Raw genomic sequence first — 18,584 nt, 5'->3', positions numbered from 1 at the left:
TATATTGGCCTGTTCTTTCTTCTTTTTAAGGGGTGTAGTGGGGGGAGGTCTTCTACTCTTTTTCTGTCTTTTCTGGTTTTAATTGACCCATCATTTTAAATGATTCCATTTTCTCTCCTTAGCATATACATTGTACTTCTTTTTAAAATTTTCTTAGTGGTAGACCTAGAGTTTGCAATATATATTTATGACTAACCCAAATCTACTTTCAAATAATACTATTCCACTTTACAAGTAGCGCAAGTAAATTATAACAAAGTATTCCCAATTCCTCTCTCCTATCCTTTGTAACATTGCTGTAATTCATTTTACGTGTGTACATTATGGTTGCCAATGTTGTTGCTATTATTATTTTGGATAAACTGTTATCTGTGAGATCAATTAAGAATAAGGAAATTACAAGATTTTCTTTTACCTCCATTTATTTCTTCTCTAACATTTTTTTCTTTATGTATATCTGAGTTTCTGACCTACATCATTTTCTTTTTCTCTGAAGAACTTCTTTTAACATTTTTTTTTTTTTTTGCAGGGACAATCTGTTAGTGACAAATTCCCTTAATTTTTGCTTGTGTGGGAATATCTTTATTTGTCCTTCACTTTTAAAAGATAATTATTCTGGATACAGAATTCCCGGTTGATGGGTTCGGTACTTTTTTTTCTTAACACTACAAATATTGTAGTCCAGTCTCTTCTTGTTCGCATTGTTTCTGAAGAGATGTTCAAGTTTCTGTTGACATACCTTTAAGCTCACGGACTCCTTCCCTGGTTCTTTTTGCATGTTGCCTACTTTTCCCTTTAGAATCCTTAGCATATGAATCATAGTTATTTTCTATTCCTGGCCTGATCATTCCAAAGACTCTGCCATATTTGAGTTTGGCAAAACTGATGCTTGGTTTGTCTCTGTTCTGTGCTTTCTCCCTGCTTTGAGAATTCCATGTAATTTTTCGTTGAAAGCTGTATATGACATTCTGGGAAGTAGAAACTGAGGTAGATAAGGCTTTAGTGTGTGTTTTGATGGTAATCTGACTGGGCGTTAGGCTGCATTTACTGATTGCTGTAGTTGTGTTTTTATAGGCTAAAAGCTCCTTAGGGCCTTTGTTTTTGTTACCATATCATATTTGGGTGTCCCTAGAGACGTTTTAAGTTTAAGGGACCTGAGGCTGCAGCTCATTTACTTGTAATCAAGTGTTACTGTTCAGGAGAGCAGTGATGTGGTGGCAATGTGTGGTGGGATGTGACTCGCATTCTAGGGTCCTCTATTAGGTCTCAGTCTTTTTAGTGAGTTTGAATTACCATCCCCTGTGTCAAAAGCTGGACACGGCAGGAGTTGGGTGTTTATCTTTCTCCAGGTAAGTTAGGCTTTGGCAAAACATAGTAGGTTAGGCTTAGTTTAAATAATTTCCAGTGAGGGGAGGTCTTATTGAAGACAACAGAGAGTCTTGGTGTATTTTAAAATAGTTTATTTTCCCCTCTCTGTGACTGGGACTCCAGGGCATCTTTTTCAGATATTCACTGTGAGGACCTGGTAGGGATCCTGGAGATAAACTCACGAAAGTGGATGATCACTAAGACTGGGTCCCTTCCAGATGAACTCCCAACCTCGTCCACATGGATTCCTGAGCAATTCATCAATCTTAAAGTGATTCTACAGATTCGGGCTTCAGCGACTGCTTCTGCTCCTTCTCTTGCCTCCATGCCGTGATTTTCTGTATCTATCTGCCTGTCTCTCCAGTTTGCAGAGCAGGAGTTTGCCCTGTGACCTTAATTATCTGATAGATCTAGGTCAAGTTGCTGACTTTCTCTTTTTCAGTTCTTTTCCTTGGGACTGATGACTTCCAAGCACCTTCCATGTAATAGCAGAAACTGGAAGCTCCTTGATTTCAATAAAATACCTAAAACTATGTCTAATAACACCCAAAAATATTTTCCTGAGTTAGTGTTTCTGATCATCTTTACAGTCAATTGACTCTGGTCGGAGGTAAGACTGCTACAGTAACCTCAAAACCAGATCTTATTCCTAAGCCAGTTCCATTTCCTCTATTCATGCACTCAATTCATCTAAGAATATAGAATCTAAATTTAGAAACTAACCACTGGGCTGAGATGCCAGATCAAATGAAAATACCAGTGGATAAATCATTTATCTTTGATCAATCAGCACATATCTTTAGAGGGCTACTATGTACAGGGCATGTACTCACAGAATCTGATGTAATGTCTGATACAGTAAAATTAGAATGATGCCTGCAGCCTTCAAGACAGGGCAACACAGTAGGGGTACTTGTCATGATAAAGTAAGAATTCCTCCCAATGAGTTGTATTCACAAAGTTAGGGTGGACCATTAGTCAGTAAACTGTAAGATAATTATTTTCCGGCTCTACAAATCCCAAACAGTGGTCATTAAAGATGTCAATTTTTCCTTAAGGTGAGGGAAAATTGTGTAAGGTGTCTCTTGTGGTCACTGTTTTTATCCCCCATACTTAGTATACAGAATGGGATGTATCAGGTACTCGTAAGTATTTGTGAACAAAACAAGTGGAGAAATGTTTGTATCCAGTCAGAATCACATAAAGATTAACCTGATGGCAGAGGCTTAGAATTCAAGAAATTAGAAGTGGATGCTGGCTCCTGCACAGCAACTTTGCTTGGCAGGGAAAAATTAGGACAGGGTGACTCGAAGCAATATACTGCCATTATTCATACCCATTGTATATCCCAGAAGTCTCTGGTCAGATTTTCAGTAAAGCAGAAAAGGTACTGATATTGTTATCAGTGTGGGGACTTGGGGAAGAATGTAATGCATCAATACCACAGCTCACATATGCCTTTCAGTCAGAGTGAAGTAGGTCTACACAGCGTCTGCTGTTCACTCTCAAGGACTTACTCTGCAACCAGGGTTCTTATGCTGCAGTTCATGGATGAATTTCAAGGGGCCCTTAAGCCCCCAGATATTTTGTATATATGTTTTTATACAAGAAGAGCTATAGCTTTCATTAGCTGCTGAGATAATTATATACTGTAGAAGAGTATAACCATATAAGTAGCTGGAAAATGACCTCAAGACTTGTTCCCATTTGCAAAAGTTCACCAATTTATTTCACTAAACAGATATCAGATGTCTGCTCTGAGCAAGAGAGACAGAGGGACAGAGCACTGACCTGTTCCATAGCTACATCCTCACAACCTGACTTCTGGGGAGGAGAAAGAACAGACCCAATCACTGACAGAGAAAGTTTTTTTAAGGTTTCAGTCTGTTTGAGATTTTATCATCAGTTTCTGTTTACATGACAAAAAGATGACTGATCTTTCCGTTTTTATTTTGACATAAAATAGCTATTTAATGTATTAAATTCTCACCAACTAATGAGTTATCATTGTCATTAAACTGCTGCATCCCAGAAAAAAAGAGAAAAAAATCAAAATCAATAGTATTTTCATCTTCATCACAGTGGACTTAGGGACTCATACATACGAATCCTAATGCTGTGGCATTTTAAGTAACATTTCACAGAGGCTGATTCCTCCCTGCTTTCTAGCTCCCTGACAACTTTTCACACTCCCTCTTCCTTCACCTTTACCCTCTAGGGCAGAAAAGGCCAAAATCTCTTGACCTTCCTTCACTTAGAAAAGGGTAAGACTGCAAACAGAATCAGAAATAACAGACTTTAATCATGCAATTCAAGGTACCGGGAGAGAATGTATTTTTGCAGAGTCAGAGAGCGATGGAAAATCACCCTGAAGGAAAGGTCACCACATCCTTGCCCATGGAGGCCGAACGCCGGCTTACTAATTGACCACTTACCTCCCAGAACCGTGACAAGCAGTCACTCATTTGCAGTTCTCAGAACTTTAAACACCTCAATGGATCAGGTGGGTTTAAAAAATGAAAGATTCTGTTAATTAGTGCTAATTGATTCTACCTGAGCAGAATTTACATTTAACCATTTACCCTACTCCTTCTCTGTTTGGAGGTCAGGAGTGTTTTGTATATTTGGTGGGTAGTGAAAAAAAAATGTCTGAATTAATTAGGGAGAAAGCACATAAACTTAGCAAGAAAATCCAGTGCGCATGAACTTTTTGTCTGTTGCTCTGACTCCCTGAGTTTTAATAGGCATTTATGGGTTGAGATCACTTTCCTACATGCTTGATCCTGAGAAATTGCTAGATGAGCCAGGATCTGTTTCTGAAAGGGAAATAGTAAACACAGAGCTTGTGACAAAGATTCTGCCACCACCGCCTTTGGTTGTTAGACAATGCTGTTTCCTAGAAAAATAAAAGAGAGATGCTATGCATGTCATCTGTTGTTATGCACCATATCTTTTACTTACAATATCATATTTTTAAGTTAAACAGTTCAATAATGTTATAAAAACACACTAATCACAATCCTGGATTCCCCCTCATGCATGATTGATGGCACACATACCAAATTCTATTATTCTTGTTCTGATTCTCACATTCATTAATAGTAGTTTTGCACCCAGCAAGAAATTTCACATGAATGAAATGGATTTTTTGTGTTTGTCAAATGTATCCCTCTTGCATGACTAGAAGTGCTTGAAGAAAACTTCCTAAGTGACTGACCTTTGAATAGATGTTCTAGAGGAAATTAATGTGGAAACAAGTTCCTGTACCAACAACATTTAAAAGAAGCTAAAATCTCATTAGGAACCTAGCAACTTGTCAAAAATATAACCCATCTAGATTTCATTTCTTTCTCAGCATTCTACTATGCTGATGATAGCATCTCAAATGTGGGAGATGTCTATAAATTCATGGGGTTTGACATCTTGACCTTAATGATTTGGGGTTGAGTTGTACAGAAGACTCCTAAGGAAATCTGGGGAGAATGAATTTTCATTGTATAAAGGTCAATGACACAAGAAGTTGTAGTTATACTATCTTTAAAGTATTCTAAGAAGCATAAATAGGTATATTTTTCTGGAAGGCAATTAATAGCAAAATATACATAACCTGTATGCACACACATATATATGATGCACATGTACATGGGTGTAAGTATGTGTGTTTATCTTTTGATCTGGTGAAGCCACTTTCAAGATTTTTTTATGTAATGGTAACTGAAAAAATATGCATAGCAAGATATAAAAAGAAGTCTATTGAAACCATGTTATAATCGTGAATAACTGGAAACCACTCCTAATCAATGGAAGTGATAGCACATCCAACCAAAAGCATAAACTTTATTCACCAGAGATGACATAGGCTTATTTATCCACATGAGGAAATATCTAAAAGACCTACGTGACAGGAAAGAAGAGGATAAAATTATAATATATAAGAATACAGTGCTATATATGGTGAGAGAAAAAAACAAGAAAATGTCTGAAAAGAACATCATCAAAATATCAATCTCCACATGGATATTGCTTCAACTTTCTTCTAATATTCAATATTTTGAATTTTCTTTATAATCATAAGCAAAACAATAAGTCTGTTTTTGTTTAGAGAAGAGAACCCTACATATAAGAACTATACACTGTTCAAAATAGCAAAATAGTGGAAAATAGTGGGACAACAGAAGATTTGAAGTGTTACCCAAGTTCAGATACTGCCAGTCTAACAGCATGCAGTGGGCAAAGGTCCTTTCAGTCCTGGTCAAACAGGAGTTATCACAATCAGTCGTTTCAGACTGCATGCAGAAAGTCAACTCTCTCCCATAGCTGTTGAGGCATCAAACCTTCTATTCAAGGTTTGCAGCTTAGCAACCACTCTCCTCAATGATTTGTTCCTTCACATTTCACCTGTGTCTAATGATGCTCAGTCAAACACCTGTGTAGTGCTCTACTGTTTCCATACAGAAATTCATACCCACTCAAGTCAGCAGATGGATCACGATAAAGAATCTTCCAGGTAAGATCGCAGATTGGGCACAAGTCTAATTTCTACCCTCTCAGAGACCTATTAAAATAGCAGAATATAAAAGAGAAAACCCTCCCCCATTTAGATGCTGAAAACGAGAGAAGTAAGACAGTCTGCACATCAGAACAGAAGCATTTCTGCTGCACATGGAGCAGAGGGCATCACCTGAAGGAAGGAGAAAACAGCTCCTCTGGAAAGGAAATGAAGGAGATGCGGCAGAAGCCTACTGATACGCCCATTTCGAGGAGGCAAGAATTGGAAGAAAGGAGTACACACAGCTTATCCAGACCTGCTACAGCAAATCTGAAAGCATTCATTCCGGACTGCTTGGATATATCCTGGGGCGGTAAAGCCATGCTCCCTGCCCACACGTCATGGTGACGCCTGCTTCTGGGAATGATCAGACAAAGTGTCCCTACCTAGCTTTGTGGTACCATACCGAAGACACAAGAGGGAGTCACTGAAATAAAGAGACTAAACTGAAAATGACATTTCAGTAAATTTAAATGTTGTTCCACCAATAACTAATCTGGACTGAATCCATTTGAGTGCTAAAAAACATATATATTTAAAAAGGACTAGCTATGAAATAGCTAGATAGTCATGAAGATAAAGTCATGTAAGGTCAAAAAAGACAAATGAAAATACAAGCTATAGTTGCCAACTTTAACATTTCAATAGGGGCAAGGAATATTCGATTGGATATTCAGAAGGTGAATTAAGAAAGTAGAGCAAAGTGAAAGGAAGAATCCTAAAGCACATGAGAAGATGCTAAAAGGCTTAGCAGATAAAAGTAAACATATACAAGCATATAAAGTAAACAGGAAGAGAGAACCAGAAAACCCACTCCACTTACAATATGGATCCAAGAAGTAAGGAAAATGGGGGAAAAAATAATCAAAGAAATAACAGTGCAGCTCTCCTGATGCAAACTGGTTTCCCTTCTCTCATAGAGTAAAATCAAAACCGCTGCCCAGCCCACAAGGATGTCCACAGTGTGGCCACTGCTTCTTCTCTGACCTGCCACCCATTGTTCGCTCATTGGGCCCAACTGCAAGGGTGCCTTCATTCATGGATCCCACCAAGCACATGCCCTGCTGAGAGGCCCTGCCCTGCTCATTCCCTAACCTGCTCACCCACTTCCTCCTGGTCTCCCTGACACTCAGCCCTTGCATGAGCTCCCCAGGGACCCCTTCTTCCACCTTCCTGCTCTACTTGTCTTCACAGCACTCTCCTTCAGAGAACACACTATGTGTTAGTGCATTAACTTATTTTACGCCTCTTCTCAATTACCCCATAAGGACAGGTACACTGTCTACTTTGTTCCCTAGTGCAGTGGTTCTGGATATGGCCTAAAGGGGCATTGGATGTCTGGAAACTTTTTTGCTTCCAGACACAACTTGAGGAGAGAGGGGATGCTACTGGCATCTAGTTGACAAGGGCCAGAAATGCGGCTAAACATCATACAGTGCACAGGGAGGACTCCCACCACAAAGAATATCCAGTTCAAAATGTCCATAGTGCTGAGGTGGAGAAACTCTGCCTTATGGTATCTCTAGAGTGTAATAGGTGCACAGTAAATATTGTGGATAGATGGATGAAGGAATGGAGGAATGGTTGGAAAAATGAACTGAAGATAACGTTCCTGAGCTGAACAGAGACTATGAAGGTTGAGAAAGATAACGGATCATTAATATAAAATGGAGAAAAACAAAAATATTTCTACAGATATTTTGGTGCTTTTTAATTCCAAGTTGTGTTTTTTAAAGGATATACATGAAGGAAAGGGAAAAAGTTACCAGTAAATAAAATAAACAAACAAATACATAAAAATGAGGCTCAGACTCCTCTGGCCACTCACTGCCCAAGGAAGCTGTTGATGTCTACAGAGCTTTGTGGAGAACAACTGAGAGCAATGTATTTTATTTCCAGTTACCTGTTGTCATGCATGACCATGTAGAGAGGAGTAGAGTGTTTCAGCTCTCAAGAAGAGGAATTATTCACATGTACCCCAGTGAAATGAGGGATAACTCAAATCAAATCATTCAGAATTGGGAGAAGTAGACATAATTGATTGGCTCAGAGCAATAATATCTGTCAAGTATAGAGTTGTATAACTAAGTATTGTTGATATGCAAATGAAACTTAATGCAAATGCAAAAAGTAACCCTTGCACCAAAAAACTACACAAAATCAAAATGAAATCTACATATGTAATTATAGCAGCAAAAATATTCTTAAAATATTCAACATCTAGTAATAATTACACTATTTTTCCTACTTAAGTAGAAAACAATTGCAATAATAATTATTGCCAGTATGGTGGAATACAAGGAAATAGGCACTCATATACTCTTGTGATGAAAATATAACTTAGTATGAACTGCCTGGAGGGCAATTAGGCAGCACAAGGAGAAAGCCTCAAAAAATAGCATACACTTTGATGAAGGAGTTTTATTTCTAGCAATTTGTCCTAAGGAATCAATCACAGATGTTTAAAAAGATGCATGTGCAATACTGTGCTTTGCAGCATAATTTATAATAGTGAAAAATTGGAAACAATCTAAATGGCTGCCAATAAGAAATTGGTTTTTAAAATATGGAACATATAAACTATGATGAAATTCAAGAGAGTGATTAGCAGACATGTGCGAGAATACCAAATGAAATAGGAGAAAAGAATCATGAGAAAAGTAAGCTCAAAATTATGGGTAGTGTGACCCAAATTCAGTTAAAATATGTGAAAATACAATGCTAATTTTTATATGTGTAAAATATGTGCAAAGAAAAGGGTTGAAATTAAATTTAGCATTGTTATTGGTGAGTCTCTAAGTCAATGTTGCAAAATAAGAGTGAAGTGGAAAGGCTTTCCCTGCCAGTTGTGAAGACATATTACAAAGTCTTGGTAAAATACATATATTTATTGACAATCACGAACAGTCTAATAGGCCAATAAAGAAGAATAGATAAGCCAGAGATTGACTTACATGTATATACAAATTTCACATTTGGTAAAGATGCCACCATAATTAAATGGAGAAAAGATGGGTAGTTTAAAATAATGTTGAGAAAATTCGTTCACTTAATAAAAAAAGATAAAGATGATTTCCGACCTAATGTCATCTATAAGGTAAACCATGGCTAAACCTATAATAACCAAAGCAGCACGGTGCTGGTATAAAAATAGACACATAGATCAATGGAACAGAATAGAGAATCTGGAAATGAAGCCACACACCTACAACCAACTGACCTTTGACAAAGGTGACAAAAATATGCAGTAAGGGAAAGGACACTCCATTCAATAAATGGTGCTGGGAAAATCAGCTAGCCATATGCAGAAAAATAAAACTGGATCCCCATCTCTCAACATATATAAAAGTTTACTCACGATCGATTAAAGGCTTAAACGTAAGATCTGAAACTATGGACATCTTAGAAGAAAATCTAGGAAAAACTCTTCTGTATATTGGCCTTGGCAAAGAATTTATGGCTAAGTCCTCAAAAAGAAACACAACAAAAATAAACATAGACGAATGGGACTTAATTAAACTAAAAAGCTTCTGCACAGCAAAAGAAATAATCAACCAAGTAAACAGACAAGCTACAGAATGAGAAAAAATATTTGCAAAGTATGCATCTGACAAAGGGCTAATATACAGAATCTACAAAGAACTTACACAACCCAATAAGACCAAAAAATAAATAAATGAATCAAATAACCTGATTAAAAAGTGGGCAAAGAATGAACAAACACTTTTCAAAAGAAGACATCCAAGCAACCAACAAACATGAAAAAATGCTCAATGTCACTAATCATTAAAAAATTTCAAATTAAAACTACAATAAGATACCGTCGCACACCAGTCATAATGGCTATTATTAAAAAGTCAAAAAACAACAGATGCTGGCAAGGACGTGAAGAAAAGGGAATACTTATACACTGTTGGTGGGAATATAAATTAGTACAACCACTATGAAAAGCAATATAGAGATTTCTGAAATAACTAAAAATAGAACTACTCTTCAATACAGCAATCTGTTACTGGGTATATACCCAAAAGTAAAAAAATACATTCTATCAAAAAGGAACCTGCACTCACATACTTATTAGAGCACTATTTACAATAGCAAAGACATGGGCATCCACCTGTGTCTATCAAACGGATAATCAGATTTTAAAAATAGGGCATACACGCACACATTATGGAATACTACTTACCCATTAAAAAGAATAAAATTATGTCTTTTGCCTCAACAAGATGGAGCTGGAAACCATCGTGCTAAGTGAAATGACCCAGAAACAGAAAGTCAAAAAACAGGCATTCACTTACAGTGGGAGCTAAACAACAGGTACACACAGACAAACAGAGTGGAGTAATAGACATTGGAGACTTCAAGAGGTAGGAGCAGGAGAAGGGGATTGGGGAAGCAATACTGCCTACTGAGTGCAATGTATACTATTTGGGTGATGGATATGTTAAAAGCCCAGACTTCATCACACTACACAATACATCCATGTCACATTTGTACCTCTAAATCCATAAATTTGTTAAAAAGATTAAAGGTAAAGTCTGTATTTAAAAAACTAAAAAAAGACTCAAATATAAAAGTAAATTTTCAAAGTTAATAGAAAATATTGTAGGAGAAAACTTGTGAACATAAAGAGGAAGAACACTGATTAAAGAAAACTTCAAAAGTACACACAACCAAAACAATAGTGAATTTGATAATACATAAGTTAATAAGTTATCTTTTTTTTTTTTTTTTTTTTTTTGAGACAGAGTCTTGCTCTGTCGCCCAGGCTGGAGTGTAGTGGTGCAATCTCGGCTCACTGCAAGCTCCGCCGCCTGGGTTCACGCCATTCTCCTGCCTCAGCCTCCCAAGTAGCTGGGATTACAGGCTCGCGCCACCACGCCCGGCTAATTTTTTTTATTTTTAGCGGAGACGGTGTTTCACCGTGTTAGCCAGGAAAGTCTGGATCTCCTGACCTCGTGATCCACCCACCTCGGCCTCCCAAAGTGCTGGGATTACAGGCTTGAGCCACCGCCCCGGCCAAGTTATCTTTATTTTTAACACTTTTATTGAGATATAATTGACATAGGAAGAACTGCACATATTTAATATGTGCATTTGATGAGTCTGCACTTAAGCAAGCACTTATAATGCCATCACCATAAGGTAACAGACATATCCAATACCTCCCAAAGTTGCTTCGTGTCCCTTTGTTTGCTTTCGTGGTAAGAACACGTGACATGAGCTCCACTCATATAACACATTTCGAAGTGCACAGTATCATGTTGTCAGATATAGACATTATATTGTACAGCAGATCTCTAGAACTCATTAAGCTTGCATAATTAAAACTTTAGGCCCATTCAACAAGACTTATAGAAAAATTTCAAATTGAGAGAAGATAGTTCTAATGCCCGAAGTGAAAAGGATTAATATCTAGAAAAGGCCGCAAAATCCTGCAAAAATAAGAGAACCATTACTCTACATTAAAAATGGGTAAAGAAGATAATTTTCAGAAAAGAAAATCTCAAAGTAAAAAAAAAGAAGAAAGAAAAGGGGCTCAAATTCAACAGAAATCAGGGAAATACAAATTACAGCAAAAATGATACATCATTATACACAAATTAAATTTAGAAAATTTAGAGAGCTGGAAAATGTCAAGTATTAGCGGGAAGAGAGGTGTATAGATGCAAACTCGCTTGCTCTGCTAGAAAGAATGTACACTAGTGCAGACATTTGAGAGAGCAATTTGGCAGTGTTGAGTCCAACTTAAAATATTCATAATATAATCTGCAAAATGTGTACTCATGGGTTTAGTTCCTCAGGATATTCTCATACAAATGGATAAGAGAAACATTAGTAAAGCTAGAAAAGGGCCGTACCCCATTGCCAATTATGGTTATCCAGTTAGTGCTTCAAAAACACAAAATGTTTCAATGTAAAATGATGGAGAAATATTTAGGCAAATGCAACCAAAATGATACTACTGCGGCAATAATCATAGCAAACAAAAGAGAATCTAAGACAAAGTACATTTGTAAATATGAAGTGTCAATACATATGAGAAAGACTCCATAGACAATTAGATAAAACCATTGTAAACTTGTGTACATGGTATAATATAAAATCAGAATATGCAACAAAACTTTGACTCTTTAAATATTCCAACAAATAAGACACTAACCTAAATGATTTTACAAGTGATTTTACCAAAGCTTCAAGAAAAAGATAAATTCAGAGACTAGAAAAGTGAGAATATCCCCATTTATTTCATGTCATATGATTATGGTTTCAGCCAGATCTAGGTTGAATTTCCAAATCTGACAAGTAGTAGGTTGGAACTCTGGAATAATTTACCTAACCTGTACAATTTCCTCATCATACATTCAACAAATATTTATTTGGCACATACGACATAATTCTAAGTAGTAGAGACACAGTAGGGAACAAAACAGACAAAAGCCCTGATCTTCATGGAGGTGATGGGGGAGTCATGTGCACATCTACGGAATGAGCATCCAAGCAAAAGCCACATGTGTAAGAGCCCCTGGAGGGGAGCAGGGCAGAATCAGGCGTGTCACCAATAGGAATGGCAAGAGAGTGTTAGGACATGAGGTCTTGCAAGGTTTGCCCTTGGTAGCCATTGGCCTTTCATTTGTATTCTAAGTAAAACAAGTATCCACTAGAGAGCTTTGAGCAGAGAATGAACATGGTCTGGTTTCGTTTTTAACAAGATTATGCTGGCAGCTGTGTTTTGGATCGCCTGTAGGGGACCAAAGATGATAGGAGAGAGTCCAGTAATCCAGGCAGGAGATGACAGTGGCTTGGAGAAGAGGGATGGCAGAGCAGGTAATGAATGGTTGTTAACCTCTGGATGTATTTTCATAGAGCGGTTGATTAGACTGACTGACGGATCGCTTGCCTGGTAGAAGTGACAAAATAGAGTCAATTACTCCAAGGTTCTTGGCATGAGCAAATGGAATTTCTTTTAAATGATAGGGAGGGCTGTGAGAGGAGCTGTTTAGGGAAAATGGTCTGAAGTTCAGTTGTGAACATTTGGAAATGCCTATTACTCATCCAAGTGGAGATTCGAGTTGGCTATTGGGTAGAGAATTCTAATACAAATTTGAAACGTGATCAATATCAATAGTGCATGTAGATGATATTTAAAGCCAGAAGGCTACATGAGATCATTGAAGGAGTAAATACAATCAAGAAGAGAAGGAATCCAAAGACCGAGCCCTAGGCTGCTCCAGGAGATAAACAGAAGCCAGCTGACTGGATCCTGATGGAAGAGGCTTCTAAGGTAGGAGGGAAACCAAGCAAACACAAGGGTCAAGATAAAATTATGAGAAAAAATTGAAAGAGGTTGATATCATCTAATTCAAAGGATTATGAACACCCCGAGACAAGTAAAGTACATGATGGGCTTTCCTCCCTCTTTTATTCCACATACAGAGCCCCATGGAGATGCTTACTAGATAGGTAGATAGATAGATAGATAGATACATAGATACATAGATAGATAGATAGATAGATAGATAATAAGTTCTATATAATGAGATGGAAAGTAAGTACAATTGTTTAATAAATTATTGTGATTTATTGGCAGTATGTATCTAGAAAAAAACTCTACATGTCTTTGTTTTGCTTTGTTTTGATGCCACTTTTTATTTTTATTATACTTCAAATTCTGGGATACATGTGCAGAACGTGCAGGTTTGTTACATAGGTATACACATGCCATGGTGGTTTGCTACACCCATCAACCCATCATCTACATTAGGTATTTCTCCTAATGCCATCCCTCCCCCAGCCCCCGACCTGGCTACAGGCCCCCATGTGTAGTGTTCCCTTCCCTGGGTCCAAGTGTTCTCATTGTTCAACTCCCACTTACGAGTGAGAACATGCGGTGTTTGGTTTTCTGTTCCTATTAATTTATTGAGAATGATGGTTTCCAGCTTCATTCACGTCCCTGCAAAGGATATGAACTCTCCCTTTTTATAACTGCACAGGATTCCATGGTATATATGTGCCACATTTTCTTTATCCAGTCTATCATTGATAGGCATTTGGGTTAGTTCCAAGTCTTTGCTATAAACTACACATATCTTTGAATAATTAGTTTCACCTCTCAGAAGTAACTCATATTTTGAAGAATAATTACATGTAAAATGTCCTTATTTTACTATTATATATCAAAGGACAAACATAAGTGACCAAAAATCAAGGAATTGTTAAATAAATATGGGATATTCACTCAAAAGAATTAAAAGTGATTATTGTAAATACTCTACTAAATCTGGGAAAAACTGACATAATTGAAAATGTAAAAGCCCTGCTAATATAAAGAGAATTGGGATGATGATTAGCACTATGTAAAAAATATACAAACAAAAGATTAAGAAAGAAAGAAATTGAGTGGTGTTCAAATGTCAGGAGGGTTTCTGTTAAAATAATGCAAATACAGATGTCCTTTTTTTTTTTTTTTTTTTTTTTTTTGCTTCCCTCTCCTATAATAGTTTACCAGGTTGTATTTCTATAGCTGAGACAATAAAATCTCACATGACTTGAAAATTAAAATTCATTATTAGATTTTTTAAATACCACGATGAAGAGATGTTTTCAGTGATGATGTGGCATAGCAATTGAGCCTAGGTTACACCTCACAGGAAAAGCTGTATAATAAAACCAATGAAAACAACATGAAAATAATTTCCTCACAAATCAGTATAAAGGCCCAACTGTGGTTCTTCAATTCTACAAAGTCAAGAATATGCTGACAGAATGAAATCTCAAAGCAAATACTAGCTTGTACATGCACATGTTACACATGGAACACCTGCTGGGGAATCCATGGCAGGACAGCAGCTGGAACCTGGGGATGTTCCGTCTCCAGGTTGGTAATTTGCTCTGTTGTCTCCAGCCCCAGTGGAAAGCTTGAGCAAAACTTATATAATCTACATTTCCAATATAAAATTAAATGGACTTCAGATGCTGGCATATTTTTAGTTAACTAAAGGGTAAAATTTCTGATTTATTTACATAAATAATTAAAAACAGAATAGTAACAAGATTGAGAGAAGATGACGAAAGAGAAAGAAAGGGATAATGGAATCCAATTTCATACCTGGTGTTCTCAGAAACTTCACAACCACTAAAATTATCCTAATTTTACCTTAAAACTTGTGTTCACTTGATTTCCTTCCTACCTTTGTAGTCTCTTCCTTCAGAATCAAATCAGCTATTTCCTGTTTATCTCCTGTTATCGACAGCACTTCTTTTTTTGTAACTGAAAATAGCAACACCAAAAAGTATGAGATAAAGTCAAGCAAAAATACAAGTCCATGTATGACTTAAAATCTACCTGTGAAAAAACAATATAATAGTTCTTATTAAGTCCATAGTTTACAGTAAGCTCCGGCTTAGCTGGGAGTTGTTCTATTAAATAGAAATATGAACAAGGAACAGGAAAAAGTAGATAGTAAGTGTGCATCCTAGAGGTAGGTTTACCATCATTAATTTTTCCAGATTGGAAAGTGACCACCACAGGGAATGCCTCTAGAATATTTTAGGACTCAGCTTTCTACTCCCAATGTTTCTTTTCTTTCTATTTAAGTGTCTGGGAATAGAAGATTAAAGGAATGACAAGTGTAAAATTTACAATGAGTGACTTCAGGAAGAATTACATTCGATTTTTAAATAAAGGAAAACTAAAGATTTTCCTCTATTGAGGACAGAAAACCATTAGTTGAGTATAGTAAACAGTATTTGCGGTTTAGTGGGAAAGAATTTTAATATTAGGATTTGCTCCCTGGTCAAACCCATGTATCTTGTTACAATAAACAAGAAAAATGATTGCGGATAGTGTAAATAGAAAAAAAAAATCTTTAGAAGGATATCAAGTACAGCAAAATCATCAAGAAGCCTAGAAAAAGAGGGTCACAAAAGAACAGAAATCTGGGTAGATTCAGGGATCTTGAGAGTAGGAATTTAATAATGATAGTAATAATAATAATTGCAACAATAATAATGATAGATTTTATCTGTTGAGAGAATACTATGTAACAATATTATAGTAAGCACTGTACCTGAATTAAGTAATTTAATTCTCACAATTAGTCTAGGGGGTAGTTATTATTATTCCATTCTGATAAAAGAAAATGGAGACATAATAAGAATCATCTTGCCAAAAATTAAAGTGACAAGTGGTAAGTGGCAGGAAGTCCCACTCACAAGCCATGGTTGTTATCCACAACAACTTAGTTCCTTTCAGCGCTGTAAACCAAAGAACTGATTGGCTGTAACTACTTTTTCCATCCGATCACTGCATTCTAGGCTCAAAGTCACAGGGGCACACTGGAACCTGCAGTCTAGGGATCTGACCCCTTACCCCTATTTTCACGCCAACCTCTAGGGGTTACACCACATCTGATACACACATGATTACCTGTGTATATTTACACACACATTTATACACACATGATATGTATATCATTCTTTCTCTAGAATAATGTATTCATGGTTTCTGGATAATAGATTCACTCTTTCCTAAAGAAATTTGATTCTCATACGCGCAAAGGGCTAGGAAATGGTGCACACCAAAATCTAACCCCATCTAGCTATGCCTAGAATGTGACCAGGAAAAAAGTGAAGAGTTAAGGCAGAAAAACCCAGATTCCGCAGGTTCCTTTCCATCAAACCCTGGCCATTATGCTTTACAAAGACATTTCGTCCTATGTTCAGAATACCCCCGCACTGTATGATTATCCCCACTTCTAGGTGAAGACATTGTATTTGGAGAGAAAAAGAGGCTGCCCAGGATGATACAGCCAGTCAGTGGCCATAGCGTGAGTTCTACCCAGTGTTCTCAGCTTCCCAGGTTCAGACTGCTCCTCCTCAAGGCTGGCTGTGTGTGCATCTGTCAGCAGTCATAGAAAATCAGTGTGATACACTGTTGGTGGGGCAGTTGGGGTATCTTCTACAGAAGGCTGCAGCTCCAAATCTAACTCCCTGTTTTAATCTCTGCTTCAGAGAGAGAAGCTGGTGAAACCATCGCAGAGCCACACTTTTGTACTTAATCCAGATGGTCCTGAAAGATCGGTGGAACTGGTGAGAGCAAGCAAATTGGAACCAACTACATTTAACGAACCAGTCACGTTTGCTGCTCTGTTCCTCCAGCTTCCTGCCCTTGCTCTTGGTGCCCAATGCTTGCTCTATCACACTTTGATTACTTTGATTACTTCTGAGACTTCTGAGTTGTATTAATATTTCACTTTATCTCTCAATTCTACTTGTGAAACTGCTTTTAGATTACAGCATGTCCACATAGACACAAGCTAAAATTCAAAATTCAAGGAAAAAAAAAAAAAGCATCTGTAAAAGTTTCTGCATCAAAGATCCCACCCACCGAGGTAAAAAGGGATGTGCAATTAAAGATCTAATTCACAGGGCAAATCCAGCTGAGAGCAGAGGAGGGGCGGCTGGTGGAGGGTTTCAGAGGAAATGTCTGAGTGGATTTCCACACGGCCACACAGTGAAAGCAAAATAAGCCAAAGCCAGCCATCTGCACTTGAGAGGATGATACTGACTCCAAGCCAGGAAAGAGAGGGGAAAAAAAAGCAATAAAACGCTGAAAACCGTGGAAGTAAACATTCAAATTGGGCTTATAGACCAAACTGCATTAGGTCTAAAGTACATCTTTTTCTCTTGTCTCAATTTCATTCTCCCTCTGGCCTTGAAGTTAGGCTTTTAAATTTTAACCATAATTAGATATTTTCACTACATTTTCTATAATCTAATTTTTCCACAGTTCTTTAAAGCTCTTAAAAAATGTTTCCCCATATACTGCAGTTAAAAGAAAACCGCATGCAACCTCTTCCCACTTATTGACACACAGCTCTACAAGGCAACGTACAAACTATGCCAGTACGACACTGGGCTCACATGAATGCGCCACTGGAATTGCGGGACGTGGGATCCCAGGGAGTGTCCCTGTCGGTGATGCTGTACTGTGTGTAGCCTTTCCATTATCTCTTCAGTGTATCCTGCCTGCTGCCAGCTTGCCCATCCTAAAGGTAAACCACATGCAGCCAACTCAGGACTCCACAAATGCGTTCTGTGTTCTCCAAATGTAGCAGCTTCAGAGTCCAAGAAGCCTCACCTTTAGCTCCTTCCAATTCAGAGAGGGAGACCCAATGCCCCCCACCCCCAGTGTAGAGCAGCGTCTCCCACTAGCTGAAGTCAACGACGTGATTTATTCGCATCTTCGTAATCGTTGCTTCAAACATTTATCCCCTCTCCTCACTCCAATCCCTTCCTTCTCTGCCATCTCCTTCACACATCTGTTTACTCCGCAACATTCCCAAGGTTGTTGGGAGTTCTGATCACTGTCTTCATCTTAACAGTTTTCCAAGATCATTAGCCCCTTCCAAATAAGGAGAGTATCTAGAACAGAACTATTCAATAAAAATACACTGAGTGCCACATAGGTCATTTTAACTTTCCAGTAACCACACTGAAAAAAAAGAGAGAAAAGATAAATTGATTTAAATGACGTATTTTATTGAACTCAATATATTGAAAATACCATCCTGTTAATACGTGATTCTAGTTACATTCCTAGTGCCCAACAGTGACGTGTGGCTAGTGGTTGACATATCTGTCAGGGAAGACTTAGAAGATA

The 18,584-nt window shown here is 37.5% G+C and overlaps 1 long non-coding RNA gene across 1 annotated transcript; it reads left to right on the top strand.

Annotated features, from left to right (window-relative positions):
- The first annotated feature begins 459 nt into the window (after window positions 1-459).
- LOC116274534 lies at window positions 460-17,271 on the top strand. The gene is made up of 2 exons (XR_004183279.1): window positions 460-3,871; window positions 16,934-17,271. It is a non-coding gene; the product is annotated as an uncharacterized LOC116274534 (long non-coding RNA).
- The last annotated feature ends 1,313 nt before the right edge of the window (window positions 17,272-18,584 follow it).

Source organism: Papio anubis, chromosome 4 (genome assembly GCF_008728515.1).
Source record: "Papio anubis isolate 15944 chromosome 4, Panubis1.0, whole genome shotgun sequence".
NCBI classification, from domain to species: domain Eukaryota; kingdom Metazoa; phylum Chordata; class Mammalia; order Primates; family Cercopithecidae; genus Papio; species Papio anubis.
Note: the sequence above shows the minus strand (reverse complement) of the source record. Positions and strands in the feature narration are given on the sequence as shown.